This window comes from Bidens hawaiensis, unplaced genomic scaffold, assembly GCF_021521415.1.
Source record: "Bidens hawaiensis isolate Kalapana, Puna unplaced genomic scaffold, B.hawaiensis_p1.1 tig00004599_1, whole genome shotgun sequence".
Taxonomy (NCBI): Eukaryota; Viridiplantae; Streptophyta; class Magnoliopsida; order Asterales; family Asteraceae; genus Bidens; species Bidens hawaiensis.
Genome location: NW_027491280.1, coordinates 839,573 through 854,281, shown reverse-complemented (window position 1 = coordinate 854,281; position 14,709 = coordinate 839,573). Strand labels below are relative to the sequence as shown.

Here is a 14,709-nt window from a genome sequence, read left to right as displayed (position 1 = left end):
TACACCATAAATTGATACAAGATACATAATTTAATAGAAAAAAATGTCTTTTAACTATTGGTTAATACTTAAAATATCCTTTTGAAGAAAACATAATCTGCAATTCTGGACTTGTAATTTGACACCTAAAAGCCCAAAGTTACAATAAACTGAACTGGCCCAACATGATAGTTTAGGACTTTAGGCCGAATTGTATAAGCTGAATGCTATTTAGCCCATATAATTTGACTTGTCAGTTGTCACTCCCTTAAAACAACCACAAATTAGATTGTAATGGCTTTGGACCCACCCGCTCAACAGGCCCAACCCATTTGACCAAACCCAAATGGCCTCATTCTTGGTGAAAAATGAAAATTACCATAATACCATATCTGCTAAATTTGAATGGTCAAAAACAGGGTATAATCAGCAGTGAACAAGAAAATTACTCTTATACTGCAACCTTCAAGCAAAAGCCGATACTCGAAAATGTTGATGTTTAATTTCTTGATCAAGTTTTTTGATGTATATGAATGGAGGTTGCTATATAATCTTCGAGAAAATGAATTAAATCTTAGTTAATTATTAATGTAAAGCCGAGTAAGCAAAGTGATTAGAATATATCACATATTAATAGCGAACCGAAAAAATATAAAAACACAAACTTTAACAACTTGCCACTTCCTGACGACATGATCGTTGCTTGGATGTTTTAATTAAATTTCTACCTTTGTGACAGGAACCGAAACAAGTATGCATAACTCATAACCTAAACTAAATTAAGTCTTTGATTGTTATATATGAACTCCCATAAATTAAATAAACTACTAGTTTAAACCTTCTACACATTCATATCCTATCACATAAAGTTTATACCTAAATCAACAATCACTTCTGAATAAACCAGCACATTATCATACCTCAAACTGTGATTCCATCGATTATACACCGCTTCGTAATCCAACTAACCTCTGCTTCTGCAACAAATGTAACATTAACAAATTTCATAAACATGATATTTTAATCTAAAATGAACCAGAGTTCGAAAATTCGGGAGTAATCGACGATTAATCACTAGTCGGTAGGGGTGTGCAGCTATCAGGTAGAACCGAAAAAACCCGATAACCGACCCGAAAAAGGACCGAACCGGACCTAACCTATGCGTATCGGTCTGTCATCGGTTTCATATTTAACCAAATTTCGGTTTCGGTCTCGGGTTCGGGTCTGGACTGAATATTCTGCACGAAACCCGAACCGACCCGAAGAAAGTTGATAGTTAACCCTCTCCGTATGTTTCCACTGAGTACTTAGAGTAAAAAGGAGAAAAGCAGAGTAATTTTTGAAGATTTTATGTTGATGAAGGCGATCTGACTAGGTTTAGAATGGAACGTGAAGAAAATGAAGTGCAGGGTTTATAACCAGAATATTCTCCTTTCTTATTTATTAAACAAAATAAATAATATGATAAGACAACTCCTTTTCTGACACATGCTACATTTTTCACTATTAACAAAGTTTAAAAAGTCAAAATTTTTTAAATTAACTTTCTTTTGGCATTATTGATATTTTACTATTTTTATTAAATAGTTATATTTTAATTTTGTTTTTAATATATTTTATATTTGTAGCTTTAAAAACAGAGACTAATATACATGAAATAAAATAAATTAGTTTTGTTTTAAATTAAATAAACTATACAAATATAAAACAAAATTCATTACTAACAAATATAAGTTTACACTGATAATATAAATAAATCTAGCCTAATATAAGGCTGAGGGGTGTGGGGGGCGCGAGTGGGGGCGCCAGCCAATAATATTGTGACGTGTGGCAGAGAGAGAAACTTGATAAGATGGGTGTTGGTTGTGGTGCTCGCGCCCCGGGACATGGTGTGGAGGGGCGCGAGAGGGGGCGCGAGCGGTTTTTTTTTTTTTTTTTTATAAATGTATTAAAAAAACGTATTATTAAAAAAACTCATAAATTATTTAAAAAAACACACATTAATTAAAAAAACACATTAATATCTAAAAAAAAAATTAAAGTACTAAAAAAAACATTATTCTTATTCTTCGGCTTGGTCTTCTTCGATCAACCTCTTCCGGATACGTTCCTTTTGTTTTTCCATCAGCATTTGGTCGACCGGATTTAGGTTACTGAAGTCTCTTGTAAGGAAGTCCAAATCTCTCATTCTTTTTTTTTCCTTTTTGTCATTAGAGACCACCTCCATGGTTTTGTTGAATTTATTGAGGGATTCAACAAGATCGTTGATGTTTACGGCTTCCCCCTCAGCCGGTTTTTTGCCCCTGGCGTCCCTTCCCAATGGCCGCCTCCTCGGCGGTGAAGACGTTTCCTCCCCCGCAACGTTTAGGTCGAATCCAACCCGGCAATCCGACCCGGCGGAAGTGCTATACGCTCCAGACGAACTAGTTTTAGTCCGTTTCGGCCCTACTTCCGCATCAAGGTCCGGCGCCACCAGCTCAACCCACTTAGAACACCTTCTCAACCTCTCCCACACCTTTACACCGTCCCACGTCTTCACCGTCCCATACCTCCGCAGGCACTCCTGCTTCCACTCTTCGACAGTGAAATTATAAACCGCCAAATCGTCACTGCCACTTGGTCTCATACGACCGGCGTTCCTGTTGAACAGATTAGTAAACAAGGCTTCCCGATCCTTTTTAACTTTTTTATTAAAAATCATTTTTAAAAACGTTAAAACAATTACCGCAACGCCGATCCTCAGAAATGACTATCCAAGCCCGACACAGGGCTTCCTTCTCATCCGATGACCACGGAGTGGTTTTCCGTTTCGTCCTTCCAGTCGAAGCCGAACCCGACCCGTCCGTTGCAACTTGTTTTTTCCGGTGGACGCGTCTTCTTTGTCCCGCAGCTTCACCTTCTGGTTCTTGTGTCTCCGGAACTACAAAGTTAGGAGACGGTTGTATGTTGGATGATTGAAAGCCGGATGATTGTTGCGACCCCGAATAAAACATCGCTTGGTCCGGTGTCGACCATAAATCGTCGTAACTGTAATCTGAATCTAGGTTTGGGTACCAATTTCCAGCCATGTTTTTAAAAAAAGGTTTGGAAGATGGGGTGATTTTGGGTTTTGGGTGTGGTATGTGATATTGGTATGTAATATTGGTGTTGGTTTGGGTTTGATATAGGTTTTATAGAGAAAATAAATTGTATGTTATATTGTTGTTGGTTTGTGTTTGATATAGGTTTTATAGAGAAAGTAAATTTTTTTTTTAATAAAAAACGAGCCCAACGGCTCTATTCACGCAACCGAGAACCCTTCACGCTATTCCCAGCCGCTAGCCCATCCGCGCCTGCCTCTTTTTCCGCGCTCGCGCCCCTCTCGCGCCTCGGTGGTGTGGTGCTCGCGCCCCGGGCTTTTGCGCCCCTTCTCGCGCTCCGCACCCCTCAGCCTAAGAATACATCTAAGTTAAAAGGGGTCTGGTGGTCTAGAACTATAGAGGGTGGATAGGGACATTATTTCAAGGCTTCAATTATTTTATATCAATATAAAATTGTTTTATTCTTAACATTCTTGTGCCTTCTCTTTCTTCATCGATTCTCTGCATCTTCATCACTTCAACAACTCCATGTCTAAAACTTTGATGTTGTAGCATTACCTGGTCTCGGTCTATTGCAAAGGACCGACAGACCGAAATCCTGAAGGACCGAAACCCGACCCTCTACAACAGGTCCGGTCTTCGGGTCCTGTTTCTGTAGAATTCGGGCATCGGGTCGGGTCGGTTTTTTTAACTTTCGGGTCGGGTAAGTCACTTTGCACACCCCTACTAGTCGGCCAATGACCAACTAATATTAGCCAGTTAGCCAAATTAGTTGCTAATTGGCCAAATTGCCCCTACGGCCCTATCCGAGTCTAGTCGGATCAAATCCCCGGCCAATGAATAATTTCCGGTCAACCTTTATAAATTACATATAAAAATGTGTGTGTGTTTGTGTATAACTGAAAATTGCATATAAAAAAGTGTGTATCTTTAACTAAAAATTACATATAAAAACGTATGTGTGTTTGTGTATAACTGAAAATTGCATATAAAAAAGTGTGTATCTTTAACTAAAAATTACATATAAAAACGTATGTGTGTCTATATATATAAACATTAAAAACTGAAAATTACATATAAAAATTTCTTTCCGATTCCCCTCCAACCGACCGACCAGAGCCTAACAAGTTCTACAACACTGAATAAACATACAAAAACTACCTTGATAGCTGTTTAAGCTCGATACGAATCGGCCGAAATCCCTGCCAGGTACAATCCAGGAAACACATTCTGCAATATTCAACATAAACAACAATTCAATCATATACAGATATTCAATCAGCTAACAAATAACATCATAACACATACATCAATCTGCTTCTGTGCAACTTTACTCCTCTTCTTCGGCCTTCGAGACGGTTTCGATCCAGTAAACGCGTAGATATCTTCTTCGATCTCATCCTTCGATAACGAGATCCATAACATCCTCTTCTTCTTCATCTTCCTCTGTTCAAAATCGTTCATCTCCGTAACCACACCGTTACCGTTACCGTCAACGGCATCGATTACGTACCTCCGCGGCCGTAGATTCCACGGCTTCACGTCTCCGTTAACAGCCGTTGCCACGTCATCATCGGTTAACTTCACGCCGAAATTACCTCCGTCACCGTCAACTAACACGGCGTCGTTTTGTTCGTCGTTTTCCGGATTAAAGTTGTTACGATTCCAAGGCTTGACGTGTCCGTTAGCAGCCGTTGCCGTTGCCACGTCAGCATAGATTAAGACGGCATCGTCGGTTTCGGTTTTGAAGTTGTTAGGATTGCGGTGGTTGTTGAGGTCGGGGTTGCGGTTGTGGCGGCGGCGGTGGCAGTAGTTGTTGGTGATTCGTTGGCCCCAGGCTAGGAATGGAAGCGAGAAGTTGTGGAGTGGTTGGTGGTGGTGCTTTGAAGGCATGGTGGACATGATATGATAGGCTGTGTATTGGCAGATGGATGGATGGATTAGTAAAGAACCCTAACTGGAACGTAGAGTAGAGAGAGGAATGACGGAGGTGACGGAGTTGGGTGTGGTGAGTATACAAAACGCATGACCGACGGGATTATTTGTAACACCCCAACCCGGAACAGGCTAACGTGTTACTATTACAGACATCATAACAAAATTCGAATAAGCCTAAGTCAAATTATATTTACTCAAGTAACCGAAAATGAATAGCCTTTAAAAAAACTTGAACTTTATTATTATCTCTCATCACTAAATTCCCAGAATCCCGTATTACCTGAAAACAAAATAAGAAAAACAAAACAAGAAAACACGGCTGAGCCAAAAATTGCCCAGTAACGGAAAGAACAATAGTATAGGTAAGGACAGACGTAAGAGAATAAATATACGAACTTCAATTCAAACTTGAAACCAACCCTTTTTACCTAAACATATACTTAATAAAATTCGGATGTATGATCCGACACTTGGCCAGAACATGGTCAAACGCATGCGGAAATATATCAGAACTATAACAAAAACACCCAGAGCCAGAAACATATAACTTGTAACATATAATGTGTGACGTGTAACATATAACGTGTAACATTTAACTGAACTATAATTAAATGCGAAACATAATCCGATACACGATCGGGACGTAATCTGAATATACTCAAATTTAACCAAATGCGTATACACATATCAAAACGGACCAGAAATATAGCGAAACAAAATATAATTACTAAAATACACGACGATGATGTTAAAATAAATAGGTCGTGTAATACGGAAGCACCCAGAGCCTAAACAGAGGGGTACACAGCTAGCTAGTCCATGCACCAAAGAGACGGTGTGGGTGGCGTGCACACATTGTTCCATCTCAAACAGAAGTCAGGAGTCAGGAGTCAGAAGTCGGAGCTAAGATCGATCTATACGCCTCTAAGTGACCAAGGTACTACATGAGTACTTTCAGAGACGCCGTGAACTTTGATTACGCACTGTCACGATAAGTGCCATGTCAGGAGTCAGGAGTCGGAGCTAAGATCGATCTATACGCCTCCAAGTGGCCCTAATACTTCACAAGTACTAGTTAGAGACGCCGTGAACTTTGATTACGCACTGTCACGATAAGTGCCATGTCGTTGACGCCCCAACGACAAGTCAGAAATGCTCGTGTAACAGAGTACTGAACTAAAGTCGTATAACTAAATTATATTATATAAAATAACTGAACTCAAAATATAACCGACGCGTAACGAAAATCCGTACTACAAAGTAACGGAATAGAGTCAATACTAAAAGTGAACAAAAACAGAATCCGTACTCTGAAGTAACGAAATATAATTAATACTAAGAGGAAACAAAAACAGAATCCGTACTCTGAAGTAACGAAATATAATTAATACTAAGAGGAAACAAAAACAGAATCCGTACTACGAAGTAACGGAATGTATATATAATACTAAGAGTAAATGATAACAGATTCCGTACTACCAAGTAACAGAATATAATTAATACTAAGAGAAAACAAAAACAGAAACCGTACTACCAAGTAACAGAATATAATTAATACTAAGAGTAACAAAAACAGAAACCGTACTACGAAGTAACAAGAAACAGAATCCGTACCTTAACAAATCAAACGTAAACAAATTCGGGTAGTTCTCAATTCGTCACGAATTAGCACCTACATTAAAATTATCTTCCAGTTAACTTACAAAAGTTCAATTAGTTGGTTAACTGATTTTTCCGACGACGAGGACTTTTAAAATTATGATTTATTGTTAGAAGCTTATTGTCATGCTTGTTTTTAGTAATTATTGTCAAGAACGTTTAAGTTTCCAGAAGGTGACAATTTTACTAAACTTTATTTATTCATGTGTTGAAGTAATAAAAAAAAAACAATACATAATACTTTGTTTATTATATAATGCATCTACTATACATGTGTGGATAAAAGAACAAATCAAAAGAAATAATATATCCATACCCAAAAGCTTTAGTTCAAAAATTGCATGACAGAGACGTACATGAGTTGTCGTTTTTTTTTTCTTTTTTTTTTAATAGATATCAATTCAATATAGCTTACTACTTATCTTCTTCCAAATCAAAGTTCTATATTAATCATGTTTTAGTCGCCGGAATAACCAAACTCACACAAGCTTATTTAGGGAACGCGTAGCAGCAGAGAGTCGGAAGTCCTTACCTCAGTAACTGAATGAAACGGAACGAAGAGTTTGACGCGGGAATCGGGTTCCAATTTAACATCTTAGTCGCCGGAAACTAATCGATCAAAATTTTAAGAACCATATTCAACCAAACGAACGATTTATCAAAGAGTAGGCTGTTACCTTCAAGGTGGGGGATTCACGGTGGCGGTACATAGCGGCTTAATGCGGAAACACAGAGAGCGGAGGCGAACGGTGGTGTGTGACTACCCGCGGAGTCAGCGAGAACTCGAGGTGGCTGCGGTGCCCACGTTTCTCCGGCGAGTTGTAGGGATTACGGTGGTGGTGTTGACGGCAGGGAAATATTAAGATTTATTGGATTTTTAATCAATGAACATTCCTTGGAATTGTTATCGTATGTATCTATATTAACGAATTTGAAACAAAATCAAATCCCGATATAGCCGTATGGTTTGTTGAGATAGCCTTACGTAAGTCGGCTGTGAAGAGATGCAGATCATGTGTTCTTCAAACTGGTTTTCACGAAAAGGCAATAATGGTCCCTCTACTTTGTTTCATAATTTATTTCCACATTTACTTAGCAAACATTTTACTTTAGTGTTTGTTTTAAGTAACCTTTTACTTTTGGTTATTATTACTCATGTGTATGTTAAAATAGTATTTATGTTAAAAAGTTTAGCTTATATTTCATTAACGTTCTACCCATTTACGAGATACTAACACTTTTAATTAATGATGTACTTGGAGGTGATAAGACTAGTTCAAAAATTATATCTTGAAATTTTAGGATTAGGTGTGCTTATTATCTATCTATTTATTTAAATTGTTTATTTATATGAGTTTGCAACGATATACTACAATAATAATATTCAAATTCTACTTAATGGTATCATTACTCAAATCATAAGTGATAATATATATATATGTATATATATATATATATCGTTAACAAGTTAACCCACGTATATATATTATCTTACCTCTAATACCATTTGATTACATATCAAATTTGAGTTCCCAACGAAATTCTAAATTCAATACAATTTCCATTAAACCATAATCATTTAAATAATCATCTTATTTTATTATCATAAAATTTAGCTATTATAATTATTATCTGAAAAATTCGGATATTACATTATTATTCTTTTATTTTATTTTTAGGCCATGTGTGGTGGAGGAACGAATTGTGACACGTGGCGCCCAGTCAGCATGGATTGGAAATTTGTTTTTTTGGGTGTAATGATTTAGGGGCTACAAGTTGGGCCCACAGTGTCTTTTTTTATCATTTTCTTTTTATAATTAAACTAATTAATTAAAAACCAATTTATTTAAATAATTAAATAAAAATGTATTAAAATTAAAAAATAAATAAATAAAATACATAAAACTAAAAAAAACACACGAATAATAAAAATAAATTATAATATAAAAACACACCACAACAAAATACATATAAAAATACAAATAAAAAAACTAATCTATTCGTCTTCATCTTCATCTTCATCTTCATCTTCGTCCCCGTCCTCCTCCTCGTCTTCGTCCTCCTCTCCGTCCTCATCTTCGTCCTCAACAGGACGATTATCCCACACGTGTTGAACCAAATCCGCCTTCAGTTGGTTATGTATATCACTTGATGTGAGCTGGTGAATGTTATGCGTTCGTTGGTCTTGGGTTGGTTCATATAACTGTTATAGAACGCTTCCTGGTATATAGTGTTGACATATTGCTTTTCCCTCGTCTTCTAAAATCATATTATGCAATATGATACACGTATACATGGCATCGCTCATTTTTGCCAACGTCCATACACGAAAAGGGTTTTTCACATAATGCCAACGTTTTTTTAAAACCCTGAAACACCTCTCGATATCCTTTCTCGCGAACTCTTGTTTCTTCTTAAAATAATCTCTTTTTTCTTCGATAGGGTCTTGAAACGTCTTGACGATGATCGAGTACTCTGGATATATCCCATCTCCCAAATAGTATCCGTGACGATAGAATGTATCGTTGGCATAAAACGGTAAGACGGGTATGCTACGGCTGATGTAATACTCTAACACGGGTGACGCGTTGAGAACGTTTATGTCGTTGTTGGACCCGACTGAGCCGAAGTAGGCTGACCAAATCCAGAGGTCGTGTGAACAAATGGCTTGAAGACTAACCGTTGGCACTCCATGGTCACCACGAGTGTATTGACCTCGCCATGCGGTTTGACAGTTGGCCCACTCCCAATGCATGCAATCTATACTCCCGATCATGCCTGAAAAAGAATGTTTGCTTTCGTGTACATCATATATGCGAGTCAGGTCGTTTGAAGTAGGAATCCTCAGATAACGACGAGAGTATAATTGTATTATCCCTATACAAATAAATTATTAAACAATATTTATATTAAAAACAATAGTTAATACAAACAATTTAAATATTACCGATGCAAAAATTCTCCAACGCATCTCTCGTTGTTTTCTCAGTCATCTTTAAAAGTCATCGATTAATCGCTACTTCTCACTTCACTGATTTATTTTGGGCTAATCGGTCAGTTAATCGGGCAATGGTCAATTCCAGTAAAAATCGACAGTTTTTGGCGAGATTCCGACCAAAATCAGTGGTTTCAGCGAGATTCAGACTAACATCAATGATTTCTGGCGAGATTCAGACCAACATCAACGGTTCCAGCGATATTCAGACCAACATCAACGGTTTCTGGCAGGATTCAGACCAACATCAACGGTTTCTGGTGAGATTCCATAGAAAAAAGTGGTTTCTGACGAGAATCCAACCAATTTTCGTCCAAAATGTGTTTATGTATGTATAAAACTGAAAATTACGTCTAAAAATGTGTGCTAGTATATATAAAATTGAAAATTATACATTAAAGTCCGGTCCAGTTAATCCCAATTCGTCTATATCACCTCAGTGCATTAGCATTTACTCTATCAATCACTTACCCTTTAACCCCTGTTATGATTCGTTCCTTTTATTGTCTATCATTCTCTACTATCCAATTTTATTTAATATAAAAAAATTGATTAGTGATGGGAAAACCATCATTCAAATGAAGGGAAAAGACCACTTTTTTTTGGGTACTATCATTCCTAATATGGTTAGGGCCGGAGTGGTGTTCAAAGGGTGTCACTCGTGATGTGGCATGCCATATAGGAACATTCCCTAATCCCCCATCAACCATACTAGTTACTAGTTAGCTTATGGATGCGGGAGTGGGGTGGCGTCTCTTGCAACATCGTTAGCATTTAGAGCCCCGACACCATTCCAGCAGGGTTTTAAAGGGGCTTTAGCCCGTTCTGGCATGCGGCGAACGATGGACGTGGGGCATTAATTTGTCCATTTTTTAACATATACAAGCAATTACATTTAACTACATCAACTCAATATCACATTTTACATAAAATCCCACACCACCCCTTTTAAAGCCCATTATATGCTTCTACCAAGCATACGTGGCGCCGTATAGACTTTAAAAAAACTTAAAGACTCTTTCTCCAACCCACAACACATACTCTAAACAAGCCTATTAGTTATATTAATATAACATTAACGAGTCTATTATTAAAATAAGTATATGGGAAATGAATATAAACACTCTCTCATAAATTAAATAAGTTGAGCTAGAGACTAAACATGCTCACCCGTTCATACTCATGCCCCTTATTGTTTTTTTTGTTTTATTGTCACTATTAAAAATGAACTATATATTTGTGTCGCGAATAAATTTATATTATTTAAAACGAGATTATTAATCGAATCCATAAAGTTTAAAACCCAGTTGACAATTGAACTTGAATTAATTTGGTTTTTGGGCTTCAACCTGATTCCAAGTTTCAAACTGTAAAACTATCTAACCATCAAAACCATATTGTAGAAACTACCAACAACAAAAAAGAACCATCTAATACAAATACAAATACAGGCCAATTACAGTTGTTTCTAGAAACTACCGTTACTACCAGATCAAATCACCCTGTAATGGGTTGAACCCGATGTACAATTCTCTTCATTTACTTGCACCATCCTAATCACTGCTCAATTTCAATTATTCCGGTGTGGATAATTGAAAAGGAAATATTGCTTTTTGTCAAAAACAAATGGAACCAGAAGTAGCCCAATTGAACCCCATAATCAAATGGGGTATGGGGTTGGTTTCTTGTGATTGAGAGCTTTTGCTATATTCTTGATTATTCCAATTAATTGGTGGTTAAAACTTGTTGCACGCCAGATGTTCGACGAAATTACGACTTACGTTCGGATAAGTTAAAGGTTGTTCACTTGCATTTGGGTGCTTAAGGGGGTATTTTGAGTTGGAGTTCTACCCATTTTGCTTTATTTTGGAGTTATACCTCCCTCTTTTTATGCCTTAGCGGTTGTTGTGGGGTGCTAGATGGGGGGTGAGCAACCCGTAGTTGCTCCCCTCCTTCGAGTGTGAGGGGTTTGATCTTTGATTCTTGCTCTAACTCATCTCGAGTCGGGGTCTTTAGGGGTCCGGTGTCTTTTGTGATTTGTTTGTTTTCTGTTCTCGTGTGTACATGGCTACCATAAAAAGAATTCGAAACGTAAATACAGGAGGGCTTGGTCCTAGCTCCACTTACGGTTTAAGGCCATGCCCCTTTAAGCATTTCCACGAGTGTAAGGATGGTAGACTTGGGTCCTTGGGGTTTTTCCGCCTACTTGAGCACATGCAAAGTACCCATTTCAAAACGGATACTCGGAAGAACCTTTTAAAAGATGCTATCTCCAAGGATTTTGACCTTTTTATAGATGTTGGGGAAGCCCTTCGGGCGGGGGATAAATGGTTATGTGGGAGGTGCATGATGTTGCATGCCCTAAGCAGGGGGTGCAAGCATGCTGATGGTGTCTATTCTTTTTCTGTGGTTTCTGGAGATGCTGGAGAATTCATCGTTGGGATCCAGAAACCTAATCGTGTGTCTGTGGATAGGGACCCAGGTCCATCTGTAGGAGTGGTTGGGGATGTATCCCTTTTGGAACGGGTTTTCTCCCTTCTCATTCAAACGGTTAAGAGTATCCCCCAAGTTGTCGTTTGGTGTTTGCTCAGACTTTGGCATGCGCTTTACGCAAGGTAGTGGATTCACCAGGCTCGATTGAGAATTGGGTCAAATTACTATTGTTGCCGCGTTGTACTTTAAGGGTGGTGAAACCTTTCACTAGGCAGGAACGCAGGTTAAGGAATCGAAAGTCTTTGCAATGTAGTAGCATTCAGCAAGCACTTGCGGTGTGGAAAGATGGATCTGGTTTTGCTGACTTGGTTCTTTCTCTCTTTGATAACGTGGGAGGAAGCACTTTTTCTAAAAGAGATGTGGGAGGGGAGGAGGGTTCTGAAAACAGTCTCAATATTAAACAATGTCTCAGGAAAGTCAGGGATGGTCATTTCACAGCTGCAGTCAAGGTATTATGCTCAAGTGGGGTTGCCCCTCTCGGAGATTCAACCATGAAAGCCCTCATTGATAAACACCCAGTGGTGCTGCCTCCGTCCTTGCCTTTTAGCTCTGTCACCCTGCCTACCCTCTCTGTGGATGGGGACTGTGTGCTTAGATGTATCCGATCATTTCCTAAAGGGACCTCATGCGGGAGAGACGGGATGCGGGCGCAACACTTGTTGGACGCTCTTAGTGGTGAGGGATCAGTGAGTTCCATGGGTCTGCTCTCACCCATCACTGAAGTCGTCAACTTATGGCTAAGGGGTCTGTGCCCCAAGGTGCTCGCTGAGTTTATTGCTTCGGCCCCCCTTACCCCTTTATTAAAGCCGGATAATGGAATTCGGCCCATTGCTGTGGGGGCTATCTGGCGTAGGTTGGTTTCTAAAGTGGCTATGAAGATGGTTGGGAAGGAAATGACTCAGTATTTAGGGGACTTTCAGTTTGGGGTGGGGACCCCTAATGGGGCAGAGGCGGTGCTTCACAGCACGAACCGGTTTCTTAACTCCTTTCACGCGGACAGTTCTTTAGCTATGCTTACCGTGGACTTCTCCAACGCCTTCAATATGGTCGACCGCATAGCCCTTCTCCGGGAGGTTCATCATCATTGCCCGTCTATCTATCTATGGGTCCAGTTCCTTTATGCCCAGCCGGATAGGTTGTACGTTGGTGATGACTGTATAGGGGCTACTACTGGGGTTCAGCAGGGAGACCCCCTTGGGCCCCTCCTCTTACACCCTCTTGTTCTCCGGGTACAAAATGACTGTAACCTCCCATTTCATGCTTGGTACTTGGATGATGGGACTATTATTGGTGGTGCCAACGAAGTCGCTAAAGCTCTAGACATTATCAGCTTGGAAGGGCCATCATTGGGGCTGCAACTTAATATTAAGAAAACCGAGGTTTTTTGGCCAGCGTGTAATGGGGTGAAAGTCAAAGATGGGCTCTTCCCTAGTGGGATTGGTAGACCAGAGAGAGGGGTAAAGCTCCTTGGAGGGGCTGTTAGTCGAGATCCCTACTTTATTAAGGAGTTGGCGAGGCGGAGAGCATCTCGTGCGGTTGATCTTATGAAACTCTTACCTTGCCTTAGGGATCCCCAGAGCGAACTCCTCCTGCTTAGGTCTTGCATGGGGGTTGCTAAGTTGCGTTTTGGGTTACGAACATGCCACCCCCATATGATGGATGATGCGGTATCCTGTTTTGATAAGGGTATTCGAGAAGCCATCGAAGACATAGTTGTATGTGGAGGTTCGTTCTTTGGTGATCTTCAGTGGCGACTTGCATCTTTACCGATGCGCTTAGGGGGTTTAGGCCTTCTTTCGGCTCATGATGTTGGGGTTTACGCTTTTGTAGCGTCGAGGGCTCAGTCTTGGAAGCTACAGAATCACATCTTAAGGAATAGCGGAGTTGTCGACCTGGACTCAGACTACGTGCAGGCACTGGAACGCCTAAATGGCACTCTCCCAGACTTTGACATTGGCGGTTCTCTAATATGGACACCGCCCCACCAAAGCCTCAAAAAACTTTGGCGAATGCCTTTTTTGGCAAAATCGCTCAGAGCCTGGGAGAAGTTTTTGGATTGTCCTTCCGACAGAAGGCGGTTATTGAATGCTTACAAGGTCCTAATGCCCAAGATTTTTTGACCGTTATCCCGATTGATGGTTTGGGCCAAAGCACGTATGCGGTCGAGTATAGGGCCATTCTTAAGTACCGTTTGATGGTCCCAATGTACCCAGAAGACGAAACATGTCCGATCTGCCGTAAGGCTTGCCTGGATAAATTCGGAGAGCATGCGGTTCATTGCAAGGAGATGCCTGGGTTTAAATACCGACATGATTTGGTGCGGGATGTTCTTTGGGACATTTTAAGGCGAGCTGGGATATCAGCTAAAAAGGAAGCTCCCGTAAACTTCCTTACAGACCCCACGGAAGGGAGATCCACTCTACGACCGGCAGATTTGCTCGTCTTTGGTTGGGCCGGGGGAAAATACGCTTGTGTTGACCTCACAGGGGTATCTCCCTTAGCTGGTTTGAGGGATAATGGGTTTGTAGCTGGGCAAGCAATGAAAAGGGCTGAAACGAAGAAGGT

The 14,709-nt window shown here is 39.8% G+C and overlaps 1 long non-coding RNA gene across 1 annotated transcript; it reads right to left on the bottom strand.

Annotated features, from left to right (window-relative positions):
• Window positions 1-652: 652 nt before the first annotated feature.
• LOC143627132 (uncharacterized) lies at window positions 653-4,716 on the bottom strand. Its single transcript, XR_013152541.1, has 3 exons — window positions 4,368-4,716; window positions 4,221-4,289; window positions 653-956 (listed from the first exon to the last, which is right to left on the bottom strand). It is a non-coding gene; the product is annotated as an uncharacterized LOC143627132 (long non-coding RNA).
• Between the last annotated feature and the right edge of the window lie 9,993 nt (window positions 4,717-14,709).